The following is a 21754-nucleotide window of genomic DNA, read 5'->3' as shown; positions in this document are numbered from 1 at the left end:
AAAACCTACTGTCATCGCTGGATCATTTCACACATTTAAAAGGACCATCTATCAATTCACTGTTAAAAAAACACATCAAACTCAAACCCATGGTGGTTCTGTCTGTGGAAAGGAAATGGTGATCTGCCCATCCAACAAGGATTAAAGTTACCTTGTTCCTTTCTGTTCTGGCAAGCTCCTAAAAGCCAGCTCTGACCGCTGTGGATGCATTCAGAAATGTGCAAAGCACAGCAGGATCTTGTGCTGCAAAGGGCAAAGTGTTCCTCAGTGCTGTGCCTGGCATGTCCCACTCTGGCTGGGGGAGCACTCACCTGCTGCAGCTCTGGGCTGGGGCCCTGCTGAAAATCGCAGAGCTTCTCTCCCCTCCGTGGTGGGACTCCCGCACCTGGAAACGCTGGTGCTGCCTGGCTCTTGCTGCAGGGGAGCACAGGAACCATGAGATGAGTGCCATGAGCTGCCTGCCCAGCCTCTGCAGCACCTCGTGTAGTTGGAGCAGTGCTAGAAAAAAAACAGAGAGAATTTTCCCTGAAAAACCTTGAAATCAATATTCCAGTAAATTATCAGATGCTGAAGAATAAACAGGTTGTCCCAGGATGAAGCAATTAATTTGTTTTACTCTTTGACCTGCTAAAATGCAAAAATTGCTGTGGAATTTACTCTGTGTGACATGTTCAAGCAACAGAGCAGTCTCCATTAGTGCTAGTGTTTTTCTAATTACAGCTATAAATAAAAGCTAACCTCCATCCTGATTCAAAATGGATTCCATGGACTGCCAGGTGCATAGGTGATGCAATGCAGAGAGATGAATGCAGCAGCATTTGCATCATCATATTGACTTACAACTCGGGGGTTAATTATTGCATTCTTTTGCCAAGTACTGGGACAGCCATTTTTAGTCATTTCCAAAATGCTAAAAAGAAACTTGACAGCATCTCATTAGATTAGAATAGACAAGATGCTTGAATCAACAGTGGAATTTTATTAGGGATGCTCAAGTATTAAAACAAGAGCTTTTCATTTTGATATTGTATACTTTATGCTGTATTGATTTGGTTTTATTGATTTTTAATAAAAAAAAAGTGTAAGTGTTTCTCCAATGGTGTAAATTAATTGTTATTGTGCCACAGAAAACAGAAGACTGCACCACAGTAATTAACATTTCCTGGCAAGGAAACTAAGTGAGCGTGCTGCTGCAATGGGCTTTAAAGCATATTTTGACATAGCACAAAGGCAAGCATATGCCTGTGAGGGGGTGATGAGGCAGGCATGGCAATCACAGCTACACAAGCCCCATGTCCCTGAGCTCAGCTGGGGCTGAACAGGTTCCCAGCCCTCCTCCTGTGCTTTTCACACAGCAGTCTGGGGTGGCTGTGGATGGAAGGTGGAGGGTACCCCTCTTGTAGCAGCTCTGTTGAGGCACCTCACCAAACTGCAGAGGTGCAGCTGTGAACCTTTCTGAAGCTTTCAGCTCTTGGCATCCACGAATCATCCTCTGTCATATCCCTACACCCTGTGTAGGTGTAAGGGATTCTGAGCAGTTCAGCACACAGAGAGCCCCTCAGGCCTGGCTGGAGCTGATGGGCTCTGTAATGGACTAAGGAGCTTGGTCCTGCCAAGCAAGGGAAAAGGAAACACCACATACAGCAGCTATTCCAGCATCACTTGAAATGAGGAAATTGAAGATAATTTCCTCTTCTCCTCCTCCATGAGGCACCTTTAGAGGACTTGAACAAACTTTAGTAGAATGAAGTCAATACAGCTAATTCCTGAAAGATTACTGTTTAACTAAGAAGGATAAAAAAGGACCTTCTCTCAAAGTAATGAGTGAGGAAAGGGAGGTACAGATAGCTGAACAGATTAATTAGCAGCTGGGAGATGAATACTATTGTGTTAGCCACTGTAACTTAAACCAACTCAATCCCTTCTTTTGAGACCATCTACATTACAGACTAATTATAAGCTATGTGCTACAAGACAGGAAGCTCTTCTTAAATAAGTTAAAACAGATCCAGTGACAGTGATAAATCCATTAATAAAAAAAGAAAGCTTTCTATAGCTTTTCTCACACAACCAAGTTTTCTTCTTTTGTACTAAGTTAAAAGAAAATTTTCATGAAGTAAATAGTTTTTTGTCTCAGCAAAATGGCTCCACATCAACACATCACCAAAACCCAGGAGCTGGTCTTTGTGTATCCTCAGATAGAAAGTATAAACTGCTGGTGAAGACTAACCCTAAAGCTGGAAGTAGCAAGGTATGGAATATTTAAAGGAATATTTAAAGGAAACACCATATGAATAGAGAATCTCTACAGGAAGAAGAGCCTGTTACCACCCTGACTCCTGTAACCACAAGGTCTTCAGGGTTAGCTGAGAGAACAGCTAAAGCCCAACTCCAGCTCAGGAATCAGCATCCTTTGGTCTCTCAGGCATCTGATGTATATCTCTTGTCCTAATCTCCAGCTTCAGGGAAGCTTAGTAACTCCCTGGTTCCCAGTTCTCTGGTGAAGATCCTACACTTAGGCAAAAGCAGAAAGACATTGTGTAAACAGGCAGAAGATTTCTGTAACTGTTCTCTTTTCTTTGGAAGTGATAGAAAAGTGGAAATTGAAAGTGCTTTATGTTTTGTTCAGAGAGACTTGGGCTACATGGATAAGTAAATCTGATCTCTCACCTACTTTCCCAAAAATGTAACTAAAGTGCTAAAGATGGAGACTCCATCCTACTGCTGTCTTTCCCTCTTGTGCAGATCTTCACAACAGGGTCTTGCTGTGGCATGCAAATCAGACTCAGAAGGAGTGTCCATATGTCATTTAGCCTTTGGTACATGTCATCCAAGAGGTACCAATCTTCTTGTGAGAGCACCAGTGAGGTCCAACTATCTGGAGCAGAATTGAGTTCTGGGGTGCATTAGAGGCTCCTTTGTGAAGCTTCTATGAAGCATGTTTCAATAATTTTCAATATTTGAACTAGGTATTTTATCAAAATAAAATTCTCTGTCAAGGTAGTATCTTACTATCTACTCTTCCTATTGTCAAATTGATTTTTGCCTGTAAAGGGCAGTCGGTGGTGTACACAGATTCCCAAATACTTCAGACATCCTGCTTGTTGATTACTGATGGCTCCAAATCAAAGCCTCAAATTCCCATTTTGGTATTTCAGATAGATTTAGAAATAAAAGAACAGAAAACTTTATTCCATCACAGTAATAGTTTATGAGATTAGTTATAATACAAAATTTATTCTTCATGAATACCATTTTCCACTCTCAGTCAATTTTCCAGAAGTCCTGCTACTGGATGAATTACTCAGAAAGTTTTAGACCTGACAAGCCCTGCCTATATGGGCAGATGGAATAAATTAAGGAAGTTGTGTGAAGTTCAAATTTTTGTGTCTGTTTTTCATATAGCTGTATTTGATATCACGAGCCTAAATCAGAGAAAATAGCAGCAAAACTCTTACTGGTATAAGTGGCAGACTGAGATGAGCAGTACTTCCTTCCAACAGGCTCCATAGAAGTCATGTCACAAAAGTGACAAAAAGTATTAACAAGCATGTGGGTAAGATGAGACCTATAAGGCAAGAGCAAAGCCATGGGTGGTTCTAACTCCATTCGGTAGAGCACTGCATTATCAAAACTCAGTTTAAATTTTAGGAAATTATATATTCCAATGGGCTGGTACAAAATAAATCTATACTGTTAAGTGGATCAAGACATTATGGTGTTAGTCATGCTGATAAGGTTTTCTTACCCTTGTGGTGATCTGTAGGAGAAAGAATGTTTGCCTGCAGAGGAGATAAGACAGTAAAACTGCTCTGCTCTTGTACTGCTGTGATTCAGCGGTCAGGAGCTATTTCCACTACTGAGAAGTTCAGGTCCAAAAAAAATCCTCTGGCAGTTTCAGCTAGTGACTTCATGATAACTTCAGACAAAGCCTTTTGCTCGAGATAGGATATGAATTGAAACAATCTGGTAAAGAAAAACATTCAGTCAGTATTCAACAGAAGCGCAAATCTAAAAGTATCCCCCCACCAGACATATTTTAATGAATGCATAGTTACAGGGTGACTATGTTATCTCATAGTTTTCTTGTGTCATTAACTGAGAAGAGAGTTCTAAAAAAGTGTCCCCACAGAAATCTTATTCATATGTTGCATTATATGTTCCAGCACGGGCACCACTTTAGTTTAATGGTATGTTGGATGATGGTACAAATTTATAGGCAAAGGTTTACATCACAGACAGCTGGAATGAATAACAATAAATTAATTTAAAGTGCTACAAAAGTGCTCCCCATAGTATGCAGTGCTTATGTGCTCAAGACTAATAATTTATAAATGCACATCTTTTATAATACTGGTCTAAAGTCCTGAAAGCAGCTAGTTAAAAAGCAGTCACATGACATAAATTATTTTTATTAATATTTCAAATGCATGATTAGGGTGGGCACCATGGTCATTAGCATTAGAGGGCTTTCATTTATGGTCTAGAGCAATGAAGCAATAGCCAGACACAGAAACCAGCTGAGCAATGGCAAACAACCATTGGGACTCCTAGGGTCATTCCTGCTGCTTCCTCCATGTGCTCTTTAGAAGCCAGTGGTCATCACAGCTAAGGCTGTTTCCCTTCCTTTTGCTTCTCTGTTATGTTTGTCACATTAGACACTCAGAAGGCTTGAAGAATAAAAAGATGTGCTACTGAGTGCGTCAGAAGCAGCTGTGCATCTCTGCATGGCTTTCCTTCCATCCCCAAACACCAACAGCAGTGGTGCAAAGGGTGCTCTAACCCCTGCCCTCATTACACCAGCAGTGCTCATTTCAACACTGAGCCAATATCGAACTCTTGTACAAACTCCTGCTTGGATGGGGGAGGTTGCTTGAAAACATTTTACTTGCTTTGGGATGACACATTTTTGGTTCCGTGTCAGGGAATAGGAGAGAAGTGATGCCTGCAGGCAAACAAGTATTTGCACTAAAGCATAGTGGAGACTTAGGATCAGGGCAGGCCATAAGCTTTCCTTTTGGGGCACAGGACTATTTTTTTCCTAGTGTAACCCAATGTCTTTCTGCAGTCTTGTGTAGTGAAAGGGTATATTCGCTATTGCTTGTGAGGGCAAAAGAGAAACCAGCTCAAATAACTGGGGTAATGTTGCATCTTTTTCCCCAGTGCAGCTCTCTGGGATACCTCACTGCGGGAATGTCACTTGCCTTAATACCACCCTTACTTTCCCCAGGCAAATTTGGCTGCTTCTCACTTTCCTTGGTAATAAAATAATTTACTTCCTAAATGCATAGTTATTAATCTGAGGTTATAGAAGGAGTCTTTCACACGGAAAGAAGGATCATGAATAATTTCTGTGTCTCTTTTTTTGGGCCATTGCCATGTATTAGACTACATATTTGAATCTCAGCAGATTGAAAAAGTATGCGCCACAATCAACCCCATTCACTTTGGTGGTTCTTTAGCAAAGAAAGTGGAGTGAGACACAAAGTGGGCAGAAGTATCATCATCTGGCCCCTCCCTCTTTTTAAAGAAAAGAAAGCTGTTTGTGCTACACAGAATTCAAGCTTCTAAGTAACAATGCCCGATTAACTTTTTTTTAGTATCACAAACATTTGCAAATTCATACTCTCTCTCCTCTTCCTTTCTGGCTTTCTTTGAAAGTACTTTGTAATGTAACACGTTTTTCCAGAGGTCAATGGGGACATATTTGCATTTTGATACACTTCAAATTTTTGCCTGCAGCACGCCACTCAAATGCACTGTGCTAATCAGAAGCCAGTAATGATCTCCTGCATGCTTCAAGCGGGTGGCTGGGCATATAAAAGCACCTCAAAATGCAAAATTCGTGAGAGAGCAATACACAGTAAAGATAAATAAATACAAAAAAGGGACGATGCTGGCAAAAGCAGTTTGGATTTGTAAGCTGAGGGTTCTGCCTGAAATAAGCAGCTAATGTGTTTATGTGCACCACTGGAGTGATAAGGGGACTGGGGGGGCTCCTGCCCCAGCCAGCTGCACTGATGGACTGCAGGTTCCTCTGGGCAGATCACTTGTACATCAATACACCCAGATGAGGCATAAGCATTTCTGAAGGCTTTTTATATTGTCAGTGATACCTCATGTTCTGAACAATCCAAATCCAAGATTAGGCAGGATCTAGGAAAATGGGGCAGCCCCAAAGCATGGGTTTAATCTGTGTGGAGGTATTTTATTTTTAGCAGTAATGATAGGTTTACACTCACATTTGCCTGCCTAAAGTAAGGGGGTGTGTGAAGCTGTATGGGAGAGAAATAAAAACCCAGAACTCAAAAGATTTTTTTGAAAAAAAAAATAAAATTTAAAGCATGAATATCTTTGACAGACAGAGTCACAAGAAAACCTGAGCATTTCCTCAGTAACCACTGCATCAGGAGAAAAACTCCCGATAAGCAGATGTTGCTTAGGCAGCAATCAGCCAGGCAGTGTGTGTGTGTGGAGGGGGAGAGGGATGGAGACAGAGCCAGGCAGACAGGTATTAAGGCACTGTGGTGAGTGTGTGTGTGGCTGCAAAGGATGGCAAACTGCCTGAGAGAAAATGACATATGAGCAAAACCAAGCTGCTCTGCTGAGTATTTTATATGTGTTTTTAAGAGAAAGCAGCAAAAAGAAATCAGGAGAGAGAGACTGAAGAGACAAGGCAGGAATGACCAAGCAATTGTATGTCTGGGCTAACAGCGGCATAAGGCAAGAAATCCAGGCATCAGGGAAATCATTTAAAGCCATATTGATTCGTTTTGGAGGTGAGAAAAAGCAGATGCACTCAGCTACTATGGAATGGCTCTGACAGCAGCTACAGCTGCTCGATTTTTGTTATTTTTTTTTAAAAACGAGTTTCATTCACAGAAAGCTGGCACTATAGACCCAAACCAGCCTGCACCCCTCACTGCATCACCTCTTCCCCCAGATGGAGCTGCCACCCAGGGGTGCCCCAGCCAGGCAGCGCCTGCAGCCTGGCAGCTGAACCCCAGGCAACCCAGGATGGAGGAGAGAGGAACAGAGGGACAGTGGAGGGCAGTGGATCAATGGCTGAAATCCAGCAGCTCGGGCCATTTCCAGTGAGCTGGGAGCGTTTGGAGGCAGAGCAGGTTTGGAGGCAGAGCCCATCCATCTCCAGGACAGCCAGCAGCTCTTCCCGGGAACTCTGCCCAGCCCCGGGCCCCAGCAGCGCACAAAGCAAGGCTGCAGAGCAGAGAGGGATCCAGCACTGCTCCTTGTGTCTGGAGAACACGAGGTGAATTGCACATGACACGGGAAAACAAACGGGTTTAGTGTTCTGTAGGAATCCTACCTGTTGGGGAAAGAAAGGGTGGGGGTTTCTACATGGAAGTATCATCAGGTGTTGCCTGTTCTGCAAGCACTGTGTCTCTTTAGATTTGTATTGATACCTTAACTCAGCTGGTCCTTCACCTGTTTATCCAAGATGTGATTATAGAATTCATACAGAGACACCATGGCTGAGATCTTCAAAATACTGCTCTTGAAAGCCAGATACCTGTCAAGCTCTGCGCTAGGTGAATTACCCTCACTCACAGAATGATCCTGATCCTCAGCCAAGGCTTCTGAGCCTTCCCCAGATTCAGATTTTTCTCATGCAGTCAGCTTATTCACTGTGAAGTGTGGTTTCAGACCTACAAAATTCAGTTCAAACTTCAAGCATAGTTACAGCATCCAGTTCAAAATTTTCATTTTCTGTTTAAAAAGAAACCAGACTCCATGACAGTGAGGGTAAGGGATGTTCAGGAAGGTTTCCTTAAGAATAAAAATACTACTGTTTTATTCAATCTGAAATGAAATTTGGTGTGGTTTTATTATTTTTGGAAACAAAAATCTAGGTGCTCTTCTGAATTAAACCCTAATTGCTCTCATAGCACTGCAGACACTGTCCCATACTTTGTGTTTTCTACTCCAAGAACCTCAGGTGTAACCAGAAAAGGATGTGTATGTGTGTGCTCACTGGCTTGGTCTTTCACAAACATCTGCTGAGGAGCATATTTTATTCATAGAAATGTGAGTTTGGCATAAAAAAGGTCAGAATGTTTCTATCAGGACAGTTTTCCCATAGAAAATAGTTTTCAGGTAGATGGAGTGCTTTGTAACTATATAAAATTCCATTTTTCTATTGAAAATGGATATTCTGGTAAAAATGTAATATTCCCTTCACTGAAGGTACATGAAAAAATAATTAAACATTGTCTTAACTGGCACTAATTCACATTTTTTTAGTGGCTACACTGAGGAGCGTTAATCCAGAGTAACTTCTCAGCCTCATTCAAGTTATTTGACTTATCCTGTTGCAAGTAAGTTTGAAATGTCAGTCTGGTTCTTGTGATGAATACCTTCTAGGTATATACATACAGACAAAAAAATTAACAAAAAACCCAGTGCAATTCAAACCAAGAGGCTTAATGGATTCTGTGTCAGGATTGTTGTGAAGAGTTCCAGCTCCCAGTGGATTTGGTTTCAGTACCAGTGGTTAGAACATGTCAGAACGTGTAAATTTATAATTAAAAGTAAAAACATACAGCCAAGTACTTAAAATAATTTACAACTGTATTTTTATCAGCTATAATTTGAAAATGATCAGTGTTAACTAGAACACTGGCTCAATTTTAACAGTTAGGTACATTTTCCACTAAATTAAACATACCCTAAAATATCTTTAGATCTGATGACTGAGTAGTTTAACAGCATCTTAGCAATACTGAAACATCTTTATAAGTCTTTAGATTTATTTGTAGATCAACATATTTTCTTTTTCACTTGCTAAAAAATTTAATCCTTTGCTTTAGATAAAGAAAGAAAAATTACCATGAGATAGGGTGAGAGTCTTGTCTTCAGAAAACCACAGACCATTCCCACAGAAGCCAAACACAGGGTGCAAAGTCTTTGTATTACTGGAAGTACTTCAGGATCTGGATTATGAGTCAATGGTAGTTCCCTGCATGGATTCAAGTGGAGAAGGTAGTTATTGATATGCAAATGCTACTTTTTATTTTTAATTCAGCTGGTTTGCAGCAGGCCAGATCACTTAATCTGAAAGTATCAATTAAAATGATCACGAGTGCTGCACTGATTTAGTGTGACAGGTATCACCTTGAACAGGATCTACTGTAATTGGCTTTTAATGCTTTTCCAAAGGGGTGCCAATTTTTTGCATCTAATAAATAACTAAATTGGGGTAATTCTGTTTTCCAGGGCAAATATATAAAGTCAAGAAAACAGGATGAGAGCAAAGTAATCCCTAGTGTAAACTCACTGACTTCAGTGGTATTACACTAGAAATAGTTGCAGATTGGGGTTTCTTATGCAAAAATTGACATGAACTGTGCCTAATAAGAAAGTACCTTAAATCATGCCTTGGGCAAAATAGCTCAGTTAATCCCAAAATGTTGTTGCAAGAAAATCCCTTCCTTTCCACAGTTTTCTAAGGGAGTTATAAGGTATGTTATATAGCCAAGCTTTTCCAAGGAATTTAAATAATTTCTTGATTCAGATCAGCCTAATATTTTTGTGAAGCATTTTATTAGTTAATTTTCATCTCTTTCCCCCTCCCAGCCACAAATCAAATAGATTTACTAGGTTACTTACTGCAAAACTTCACAGCTTTTCAGTCAGCTCTTGCATATGCTACAGAAAATGCCAATTCTGCTTCCTTGTCTCTACGCCCCTAAAATAATCTGGGCCCCCTTTTAATTCTGCTTGTATGAAGTCAGGAAACATTTTCATGGAGTTACATGAGCACTAAGTAACGCAGTTGCCCAGAAATTATTTTAAAAAATTTCAGTATATAATAAAATCAAAAGAAAATGAAGTGAAAATGGCCAATGTAATGAAACATTGGCACTCAGTCAGAAGTTAGGTGCTGAGTTTTACCTTCGCTTTCCTGCCCTACCCTTTCTAAAATACTATGAGAGAAAATAAACACTGAGATGACAATACTGAAATAAATCCCAAAACATTTCAGAAAAATCTCTGCTATGAATTTTTTAAAATCTTTTTGACAAAATAGTGTTTACAGGCAAAAAGGATTCTGTCAAATAATTTTCAGCTGGCTTTCCAAATGAACAGCACTGTGGAAAAAAAAATATGTCCTTCCCAATGTGTCTGTGTGGTGTGCCTGTGCCCACTGGTGACTAACCCTCAAGCTCAATAGTTTCAGGTTTGCCCCAGTGCTGAGTGATTGCTTTTTTCCCTACAAATTTAAGAAGATGGCAGCTTTTACATGAACAGAGCATCTTGCTTCTATTCCCTTCCCTACAGCGTTTCCACATGCAAAACAGCAGCCACAGAAGTCCACTCTGCTTTGCTGGTGATGTGCTGCACATCAGACCCACTTGCAGTGCTAGCAGTCTGAAATATTGCTGAGTAGGGGCAGCAGGAGCTGGATCTTAATGATTTGCCCCCTCCCAATCATTTGGGCTCATTGATTTCTCTAATTAAATATGCATTGCACTTCACCATTATTCCCAATGATCGCATTTAATCTCAACAGGGCCAGAGATAGGAGAGCCTTTCCTCACAAACTGCTTTTGCCAGCCCTGCTGTTCTGGAGGGGCTCTTGGTATTTGTCTGGTGCTGTTTGGCTACATCCTCCTTTCCTCACTGAACTGTTTTCCCCTATGTATTTAAGCCTCTCTTCCTTTCAGCTGAGCCTTCCAGCTTTGCTTTAGAGGGCTGGAGCTGCAGTTCTGTCTGACAGTCGTGTATGTAAAGCTGATTTATTTGGCTGCTGTGGCATTGCGCCAGGGAAGGGGCTGTCTGAATGGTGAAGCTGTGAGGAAACTAATTGCATGATGGACTGCAGTTACAGGAGAGTCTTCACTGTTTGCTTCATCTAATCGTATTTGCTACCAAGGACTTTTCTTGTTTGCCCCTTTTCCATTGTTTGAATTGGAGGAATACCAGGTTTACACCAGGGATGGGCTTGGCTGATTGGTTCCCAAGCCTGTATCACTAGTTCCATTTGTTAAAGAGACTCAAAAACTGCCACTGCTGTGAGTGTTCCCTTGCTTTCTCATCTCAGACTGGAAGGCTTTGAACTTGCCAAGCTCTAAGTTCAGCACTATTGTTTGTTCTTCTTGTGCTGATGAAGTCACTAATCTCTAAATGAAGGGCAGGGAGCTGTTTGGGTTAGCAATTTCATAATCTTCGACAGAGAAAACAGAAAGCCTTGCAATACAGGTGGGTTAACAAGAAAAGGATTTCCCTCTGCCTTGCTTTCAAATATCTTTCTGAACAGTGAGCCTGAACTGAAACCTTGGTTTGCAAAATCCCAGCCTATGGAAAGAGCAAAATCACAAGAGAACTCAGTGCCCCCAGATGACCTTTATTTGGGCCGTGCTCCATTTCTTTGCAAGCAAACATGCCTTGCTAGGCATTTACAGAACAGAAAAACAGAAATACTGCTGCTTGTCTTTACTGTTTCTACTGTGGGAAGGAGTGTTGGTAAATGATGGGCCCAATGATAAGCTAAGCGATTTCCAACCTCAAACCACAGCTGCCTTGGGGCCAATGCCAACCACTGCCCCAGTAGCACCAGACAGTTTGTTACTCTGCTTGCACGGCAGCATTGATGCTCTTTCCATGCTGTTGGTGGTCCCATTTTTCATTTGAGAGGTTTATGTTTATCTTCCTTATGGGTGCCAAGTTCAAGTCAACATTGACTCATTCCAAACTAGAGAAGCTTGAGGTGAAAACTCGGAGTTTCTCCTGAATCCACCACAAAACTTTCTCCATAGCCACCACCTGCCTCCAGAGAGATATGGGCTGAATCCTGAGCCCAGACCATATGCAGGCACAGGGGAATGGCTGCAAAGCCTTTATGGATATTTTGCAGACCCCTTATATGAAATAGTTTTAGAACCCAGCCTTATCTAAATCACTTTCAAACCTTTACCTGTTACATGTTTCAAAGTGGACATGTATCACTCAGCTTTTCATTCTTAGTTGGTGTTACTCTACCATTTCCTTTCTTTGCTTTCTTTCTTGTCTTTGCATAAAGCAGAATTACTATGCTGGTGCTTTCTTTTTGAGGTTAAGGGAAAGTCTCCCATCAACTTCACTGAGCAGTGAACCAGACCTGCTAAATTTCAATCGTCAGGGCAATTTCCTCCCCTCCTTCATGGTGTCAAAGACCAAAGGCATGTTTGGAAGGTGTGTGTTTGCTCACTACCTGAGCTCTACGAGGTGCTCCCTCTCAAAGCCAAGAACTTCAAACAGGGACCTGCACCCAGTGGTAACAGCCAGCAAACAAAGGGAAATGACAGCTGGAGCTCAATGCAAAAAGTCGGTCTGACAGCTTTGCTGCATCCTCCCAAAGAACTCAGAGAGAAACTTTTGTCAGCTGACATCTTGTTTACAGTCCCTGGTGTTCTTCCTACAAGGACAGAGTAATTTTTAAAGCAAGATTGGCTACAGCTTTCTCCATCTCCTAAGGTAGCCACTAGTAAGAGCTCTGCAGCTTAAGCAATGTCAGGATGCTGCAAATTTCTATCTAGTTCCCTCATTCATGAATTTCAGCCCAAGCTTGAGGAAGTTCAGCCAATACATCACCTTAAATCTTCCCCATACACTTCCTCATGTAGGAAGCTGCAAACCTTGCCAAGCCCAAGGGAGCCACCCTCCCTTTGCAGGGCTACACTTCTCAGCAATAAGGGGCAGGATGGCTCAGACAACAGAAACATTCACAAAACAAGATAGCATTGCAGAAGTTTTCAGAACTTGGACTTCTGAGTAGGAAAGGTTTGGGGAGTTAGGGTTTCTGGGCAAAGTGGAAAAAAAGGAAAAGAACAAAAACAGGATGATGAGTAGACACTTACTTTGATATACCAAATCATAACTTTTAGCAGAGAAGCAGAGTCTGGTTGTCCTTGTGATATCGCACATCAATAAGCCAGGACGTTATTCGTCTCTCCTCGCCCTAACCATGAATTTTTCAACTCAAAGAGAGACTGCAGATTTGATAACCAGGAAAACTACAAGAAAAAGCTAGATCAAAATGAAACATATATGCTGCCCGGTCAGATGATGGTAAGAGTAGATGTGGGCTTTGTGGAGCCTGAGGACATTCAGAACATTGAAGAAACATTGCAGAAAAGAGCCAGTGCCATGGCACTGCACTGGTGGCAGCTTTGAAGAGATCAGGTCAATATAGTAGATTTCTTCTATGGAGTGAGTACAAAAAATACAAAATACACAGAGGTACAAAAACCCATTTTCTATCAGTGTTTCTTTGTTCATCTCCCTCTAAGCCCTTCACATAGTTTGAGCTGCACATCCTCCTCACATACCACACTCCCCTAAAAGATTAGCAGTGCTTATCTTGCGTGTGCCTGGGGAGCATGCGCCTGGGCAGAGAGTTCTTGGCCAGCCCACAGTCATTTTTCTGGGTCCTCCTTAAAAGAAATCAGCAGCTTCCCCCTTTAACTTCAGAGGGCAAATTCAATCATAGAATGACTTTCCTGCAGTCGGTACAATTAGCAGGAATGTGTTTGACCCCAGCTTCACCTTTTCTGAAATGCAGTTCCTGGTACAAAGTGTTGCAGGGCTCTTGAGAGTGACATGTTATGAGTAACTGGATGTCAGGATCATCGTCGGAAAACAAACAAATCCCAAATAACTGGAAAGTCCTGAACCAGAAATTGGCATAATAAAAGTAGAAATAATTCCTACCTTCCCACCTTTCTCATAATACAAAACCAGTGCAATGCACCACAGCCCTCACCCCAAACATGTTCTGTTGCCTATCATGTCTTAGAAAAGCACAGCCAAAAGTTGGGGTTTGATGGCTGCTGCATCATGGAAATGTAAATATACACTTCCACAGAGACAATGACTGAAACACTCCTTGGGGCCATGGAGGAAGTGAAAACCTTTTGTTTCACACATATTTTTCTCATGCAGCTTGATATTTAAGTATTTTTTCCTAAGGAAACAACAACAACAACAGCAATCTGCCTAAGCTTACACTCTATTCATATGTAGAAAAGAGCCATCTATCTTAGAGCTAGGAAGCTGGGAATCCCAAGTCAGAAGCAAAGTCCTGGACACCCAACAGACCAGCAGCGCTGGCATGTGGCACTCAGTCTCAGCTGTGCTGTAGTCTGGGGACAATATTCTTATTTCTTGAGAAATACCACATGCACTGCCCTGCTCCTTTCATGATATATGTACAATGACCTCTCTTTTCCATGTCAAACATGGTTTAATTCTTTTCCTAGGGCATCATTTGCACAGTAAGCCTTTGCCTTCTGTGACAAAACAACAAAACTCCCTTTCCTCCACTGCCACTTGTAGAACAATCCCTTACTCCTAGGAGCACGTGGGCAGAAATCCTTTATCTTTGTGCCAAACTCAAAATGATCACCTCTAGCTTGCCTCCAATCTGTTTGACAATGCAGCCCTTATGTTAATTCTATGAAGAACACACCACAGTCATTTTAATCCCAATTTACCCAAACACAACTTTCATCTGACCACTGCACAGTATGAAATGCAGTAATGAAAAATGCAAGGTATACAGCCCAAATTTTCTTAATCTGTATTAAAAACTTCAGCTTTTTCAGATGTTTAGAGAGAGGCAAAAACAGATATGTGGACATTGCAACACCTTTGCAAATACTTTTATTTTGCTTTTGCTCACCTCTTTTTCAATGACATGATGAAAAATTATCATGAGGAGGGGAACAGGAGGAAGATAGAAATTTGGATGAGATTCAGAACTTGAACCCAAACTTAGCCTTTTAAATTTCTCTGGCTTGGGTACTTTACACGTGAAAGACTTTTTTTTTTTTTCCTTAAGCTAAAAAATGCTTTGGTTTAACACACACACTCCCACCCCACTCACATCAGACCAGTCACCAAAGCAAATCAGAGTGAGAAGATAAGACAGCAGGGACCAGGACTGCAAGCATCATCAACTGGACAAGTAATTTAGCCTGCTTTACTCCGAGTCCTATCCAAACTCAAACAAATCCCTGTTAAACCAGGGCTTAACAGGAAAGCCCCACCTGTAGCTCATCCCCTGGGAAGCTGCAGCAATCTGGCGGGAGTTAGGAATCAGCCTTCTAATTTGATATCCCCTGTACACAGCAGCATTGCATTTAGTGATGATTTGGGTTTAAAGTGATCCTGTTTATTTCTTTGGGATGCTTATTTCCACCCTGCTGCACAGCATGCTTTCAAAACAGGGGTCAATTAAATAAATGCTGAGTGTGACTTTAGCAGAGCACCCAATTTAGACCCATTGATTCTAAATGGGTTTTCCCTGCTTTTGGAGTGCCATAGGTCTGGCAGGTTTGGTTTGGCACTGCCTCTTTGGTTACTGCACACAACTTCCTTGTACCAGGACTGACCAACACCTCCGTGTGCTCCTGTGATTTGCTTTGATATCCCCTGTGGCTGGTGCATTTGAGGTGCAAGATTTCCTGTGTTTGCTCCCAGAGCAGTAGTGGTCGGTGCCTTTAGCTCCTGACTGCCACAAGGGCTGCTGAATGAAATTCTGGGTGGAAAACCACCACTGCATTTCCTGAACAAAGATAATAATTATGGTAATTGTATCACTTTAGCTTTGCTTGCCTGTGTTTATGAGCAAATTGTGTGAGTCAATGAGAACAGCAGCTTCTTCCCTTCAAATTAAGTTGTGCAGGGTAGATAGGATAAGATTTTTTGTTTGCTATGTTTTCTTCTTCATCTTTTCACATTCACCACAATTCTTCACCTCCACTGTCACTTTTATGGCAGTGTTTTCCTTTTCCTCCTCTTCATTCATGGGGATGCTAATCTTTTGTGTCACAAGAAGCACAACCCCTCCTTTATATGGGCTGTGCACAGCCCTGAATTATACAGTTAAAAGAAAAAATAATTTCACCTACAAAATGTAAAACAACATAATTTTTGCCACTGTTGCTTTTATTTTCATTGCCACTAAATCCAGTCTGGATTGAATAATTAAGCGTCTATCTGTGTCATGGGTTTCAATGCTGAACATAATCCATTAACCCTGCAGGAGCAGGGTCCTTGAATTCTAAATAATTCCGGGACTAAGCTGTGATGAATCAGGACTGAGATAAGAGCCATGCATCTCTAAAAAAATCTGGAGCATGTTCTTGGCACTCAAGGTTTTTTCTGTGTTGCAAGCAGTTTTTGCTCTTCCCTTTTTTAATTTCCCTCATTCAACTGACTGTCATATGAAATGCAGAAAACCTCTGCTTAGAAAAAGTGTTTGTTATAGTTCATTCTATTTTTTTTTTTTCCCCTCTGAAATATTTGTATATAAAGAGCACCTTACCATTATTTGAGGCTCATCTGTTCATATTGCTTATTCTGTGCTTGGAATTGTCATAAATCTCACTCTGGTCTCATTTTTTCCTTCAGACAGAGCCTTATTAGCCGTAACTAGTCCTGGACATGCTGATACAGCATGGTTGGGTGAGCACAATCAGTAACAACATTCCTGGCACCAGTATGAATGTGCTGGCCTGTCTGTACCTAGCAAGCTGTGGGGCCAAACAGGTCTACTAAACAGGTAAACTAAAGGTGGACAGTTCTCTCCAGCACTTCAGCTGCTGCTGGAAGCAAGGGAATTAATGTTTTCTACATAACACAGTTCATTTCAAGATCTCTTCCATAACAGATACTTGGGAGGGAGAATGACAGCTCCACCCACGGATGCACAACTCTGCAAAATAATAATAATAAAAAGTACCTCTGGGCATACACAATACCCTCCCCAGATAAAAATTCATAGTATCACAGCATAGTTGGAAGAGATCCACAAGGACCATCTAAATCTATTTCCTGGCCTTGGACAGATCATCCCCACGAGTCACACACCCTGTGCCTGAGAGCATTGTCCAAACCCTGCTTGGGCTCTGTCAGGCTGGTGCTGTGACCACTGCCCTGGGGAGCTGTTCAGTGCCCAACCACACTCTGGGTGAAGAACCTTTTTCTGATATCCTAAACTTCCCTGTCACAGCTTCAGGCCCTTCCCTCAGTCCTGTCCCTGTCACCCCAGAGCAGAGATCAGCGCCTGCCCCTCCTCTCCCCCTCTCAGGAAGCTGTACCTGCAGTGAGGTCTGTCCTCAGTCTCCTCTGCTCCAGGCTGAACAGACCCAGTGACCTCAGCTGCTTCCCTTCAAGCCCCTTCACCCAAAACTGTCCCCAGCACTGGAGGTGGGGCTGTCCCAGCTCAGAGCAGAGTGGGACAATCCCTGCCTTGCCTGGCTGTGATGCTGTCCCTGATGTCCCCAGGACAGGGATGTCCCTCTGGCTGCCAGGGCACTGCTGGCTCACATCCAGCTGGCCACTGACCAGGACCCCAGGTCCCTTTTCCATGGCACTGCTCTCCAGCCATTCCCCTCATCCAGGGTTTCCCTGTCCCAGGTACAGAATCCAGCACTTGTATTTATTCTGGTCTGCTGCATAAAAGCAGCCTTACAGCTATTTTGCCCCATAATTTCTGTGTCAGCACCAACCACTTCTAAATGGACTGTTCCCTTCTGAGAGCTAACCAGGTCCGATTTAAAGACTCTGACTGATGGAGAACTTTCCCACATTTGTGATCAATTACAAAGTTTAAGTAATTGACTGATTGCTTGTCCTCACAGCTACAAAACACTTATCAGGCCTGTGTATTGGCATAAACCTCATGAGCAGTCAGCAATGTGAAAAGGGCTCCTGCCTGATAGAGGTGGTGAGAGCAAGCCTTGTGCTGGGCCTGTTAATTCAGGAAATACGGAATGCCAGGTTCCAAGGAAGGACTCAGTCTGGGGTCTCTGCTGGTCAGGATGGACACTACCATTTAATTCAGTGCTCTGCAGTGTTGGAAACTTTTTCTTACTGATTCAGCTCCCCTTTCTCTGTTTGAGACCACTCCTACTTCGCAGATTTAAAACTGCTTATCTACTCTCATTTGAGAGAAGATGAAAAGAAATAAATAAAAAAGAAGAATGCATTAGGTGTAACATCCCCTTCTTCCAATGCTAGCCATGTCACAAGACAGCCTACCAAAGGGCTAATTCTGAACTCTGGGGAAGCAGAACTTCAACTATATAGATATTCTTTCTGTACTCTAAGAAAACATGTACAAACTGAGAAAAGTAGGTATAGCATTAGAAGAAAATGTTATGAGAAAATTAATAAGTATATTTAGATATCTCAAAATATATCCTCAGTCCAAATACCAGATTGAACAAACAAAACTAGGTATGAGCCATTAACATTACTAATGCTGCATAAGTTGGGAGTAATCACCATCATTTAATGATTGGTTGTGAGACATATTCCAGAATATAGCACATTAGTAGTGAGCTTTGGTTTTATCACAGGAACATAATAACTGCTGGGGCTAAGCACAAAAATGAAACCACTGCTTTTCAGGTCACAAAGAATCTTAAGTTTTCCTATAGTAAGTTAACGCTTTGCAGAACAGCATAGAACTGGAACCTGAAGATGGATGCAGGCTGACTAATGAAATGTGTGAGCATTTGCAGGGGAGGGACCTTTGTTTCTTGAAGAAAATTTGGCATTATAGTAATATAGAGATAAGTTGCTATGATACCTGATATGAAGTAGGATGAGCATGCTGGTTAAGTTTAGACATCTTTAGAATATCAAGACTTTTCCCTTTGTCTTCCTCTTTCTTCTTCATTACCTCATTTTTTCTCTCTGAGGAAGAAACAATAATTTAATTCTGATTAATATACAGAAAGTCTCCTACAATGGGGATGGTTAACTTACAAAGAAATACTTTTTGAGCCATGGTTTTAGCTTAACTGAATGGCTTCTGTACAGCTTTAGCTTTGCTTTGTGGACCTCTAAGAACATAAGGCCTTACCATTTAAGCAGGACCTGTAGCTAGTGCTGGAGTTTGAAGGGGCCTCCTGAAGTAAGACACTGACCTGTGAAGGAACCATTGTCTTGGGAAAACAGCACTGGTGTGAAACCTAGAAGAAAACATAACCATAACCACAGCAGAAACCAGCTTGCACATCTGTGAGCTGCCTCCAGCTCCTCATAAACAAGAGCTGTAACCTCATTGCCAACGACTGAAAGAGCCCTAAGAGAGATAGATCTGTTGTTTTACTTGTGCAGGAAACCTCGTTCCCAGTTTCTCCAGATACAGCAGGAGTGGAGAAGGTCTGATGCGTCCCAGCCCACCCACTTGCTAGGGAGGCTCTCAGTGGACTTCAGCCACCCATGGTGGCTGAATAACTGAACCAAAGCACTGCAGAAATAAACTGCTGGTGTGCCCAACCCAGGGTTCTAATGACTGAGATGACCAAACTTCGTGTACCTGCACGTGGCTCGCAGTCTGCTGTCTTTTGGGGTCAGTCCCTGCATGTTAGGAGCCAGCTCGTCCCCTGAAGCTGTGGAGGCACGTGCTGTGCTGCTGGCTGAGGAGGACCTTGCTTCAGCCTTGGGCCACGAAGGCAGGTGTCACACTGCTCCCTCTGCTGCTGTCACTGCCATTATGACCAAGGATGTGGTACCAGGATGTGTTTCACTAAGCAGAGATGTTGCTGAAGCTGCTCTGGATCGATGAGCCATAGCTGTCCCTTCCCATGTAGAAATACCACACGTTTCTGAAGGACTGGGGACTGCTACTGAGATCTCTGGTGTTGTACACAACCTGCCACAGTGACAGGTTCTCATCTAGCCAGTAGATGTGTGCTTCTCAAGGAGATAATTACAGTCTGGGGAGGCTCTCTGTGGGCTCAGTGTGTGCAGAAACAGCAAACAGAAGTCTGTGGTGTTGGAGAGGAGCATGGCACAGTTGCGTGAGTCAGTCTGGTATCAGAGTATTAGAGAATAAATTGCTCTGCCCACAACCTTAAGGACTGCAGATAATGCGCAGCAATGAAGTTTTATCTGTGCTCAAGTACATATTTTTTTATGCAGCTAAAGCTATGTTGCAGATGTTCTTCACTAGAATAGATTTTGCCTTTGCTAATCCTGTATTAATCTGCTGGTAGAGCTATAGCTGTGTGATTAGCACTGGGCTCCTTGCAGAGAGGAGCCTCTGGTCACCCAGGGCACAGCTCCTGCGCCCGTCCCTCGGCACAGCTGCAGCCGGGGTTCGGGTTTGCTGCACCCCGCTCCTACTCCCAGTGCGGGCTCTGCCAGGAGAGGGAGCTAGGACTCTGGGATTCAGGGCCCTTTGATGTTTTCTGTTCACAAACCATCAAGGTGCTCCTGCTGTCCAACGTTAACGTAGGCTCTGCTGTGTGGCTGAGTGCATGTTCAGGGGGCTCATGCTTTTCTATGGAGGACACCTATTGAGGAGGTGTTTGGCTCCTGCCAGAACTCTGAGGATTCTGATGCTCTGAACTGTGTTTTGAGGCTCTCAATCCCTTTTTGAACTGCTTCACCAGGTGAACTCCAATGGGAGTTGGGACTGGGTGAGAACGAAGTGAAGCCCACAGATTGTGAAATCTTGCAGTAGGTTCAAATCCACTGCTGGAGTGGGGAAGGCATCCAATGAGTGCAGAGCAAGGCAAGCAATGGCTGGGAGGAGGGAAAAGTTTTGGATAAGGCTACCATGTGGCAAACAGATGTTGGACAACATTTCTTTTAACCTAAAAACATATTAGCCTTCTTTCCCCTGCAGTATATGTGTTTCATTTTGAACAAGTAACTGGCAGCTGGAGAAAGTTATTAGAAAATGCTCTGTCTATATTCCAGCACTTGCAACGGCAGCAAAATTACCTATTTCCTATTCTGCCCAAGCTTTATGTCTCCTTTCTTAGATATTGTTGGCCTCAAGTCAAGTTTTGCTTAAGTTATGTATCAGAAAGGGAATAAGTGGAACTCCATCCTTGTTTAAAGTGTAGAAAAGGGAGTTTAAACAAAGCTGGCAGAGATACTGACACAACTATTATCTAGGTTCTGGATGTGGTTGGGCCTGCTGGTAAGAAAACAGGAAATAAGTGAGAAAACAACTCTTAAAAATGTGAAAACCAGCCAATTCTACAGGGCTCCACTCTGTGTTCAAAAGTCTGTAAGTACTGATAAAAGAGCCCACGTGATGTGAAAGTGCCGTGTCATTATCACCGGCCCTTTCAGTCTTATTATCATTTCAGTTTTCTCTGAGTTATGAAGCCTGGCAAGGGAAGAGCATGCTAGTGAAATCTGGTAGTGTTTCCTACCTGATTTGAAAGCAAGAACAGAGTAATTTGTTTGGGACAATCATGGAGGTCAGAGGAAGAGCTGCTCAAACAGCTGGGCTCTGTTAGCCAGGAAGGGGCCAAGCTAGAGAAAATATTGTTCAATAAAGCACGGTGTGAGCAGACACTGGATATAGCAAATAGTAAGGGAGGCTCCTTCCTAAGAAATGCATTTTATTGGCTCTGTATGAGTAAGAAAAATCCTGTGATCTGTTGCCTTTATTGCATATTACCCTGGGGTCCAAGGGGTTGGCTTTGGCTGCTGACACCAGCAGGCACTGCAGAGCACTGGGAAAGAAGCTGCTCCCAGAAGGGTGGCCAGAAGCCATCAGGGTTCAGGAGGTGTTGGTAGCCAGGCCCCCAAGTTTATGGCTCTCAGCATTTCTATCTTCACAAAGAGCTCTAACTGATAAGGATGAATGGTGTGGAGTTGTGCATGTAAGAGCTGTGGTTGTGACTTCCTATCTCTGTACCAGCCAACAAGTTATTATAAAAATAAATACCTCAGTGGCAGCAGCAGCATCCCCAAGGGCCTATTTACTTCCACTGGC

The 21754-nt window shown here is 42.5% G+C and overlaps 2 long non-coding RNA genes across 2 annotated transcripts in view; both read right to left on the bottom strand.

Annotated features, from left to right (window-relative positions):
* Nucleotides 1-320: 320 nt before the first annotated feature.
* Nucleotides 321-18697, bottom strand: LOC116999593. Its single transcript, XR_004418587.1, has 5 exons — nucleotides 18599-18697; nucleotides 8848-8977; nucleotides 7560-7667; nucleotides 3749-3966; nucleotides 321-498 (listed from the first exon to the last, which is right to left on the bottom strand). It is a non-coding gene; the product is annotated as an uncharacterized LOC116999593 (long non-coding RNA).
* A 183-nt stretch (nucleotides 18698-18880) lies between these two features.
* Nucleotides 18881-21754, bottom strand: part of LOC116999594 — a 120661-nt gene continuing 117787 nt past the window's right edge. The window contains exon 4 of the long non-coding RNA XR_004418588.1: nucleotides 18881-18983. This is a non-coding gene — a long non-coding RNA (uncharacterized LOC116999594). The remainder of the gene's footprint in view (nucleotides 18984-21754) is intronic.

This window comes from Catharus ustulatus, chromosome 8 (genome assembly GCF_009819885.2).
Source record: "Catharus ustulatus isolate bCatUst1 chromosome 8, bCatUst1.pri.v2, whole genome shotgun sequence".
NCBI lineage: Eukaryota > Metazoa > Chordata > Aves > Passeriformes > Turdidae > Catharus > Catharus ustulatus.
This window is presented reverse-complemented; position numbering and strand designations above follow the sequence as displayed.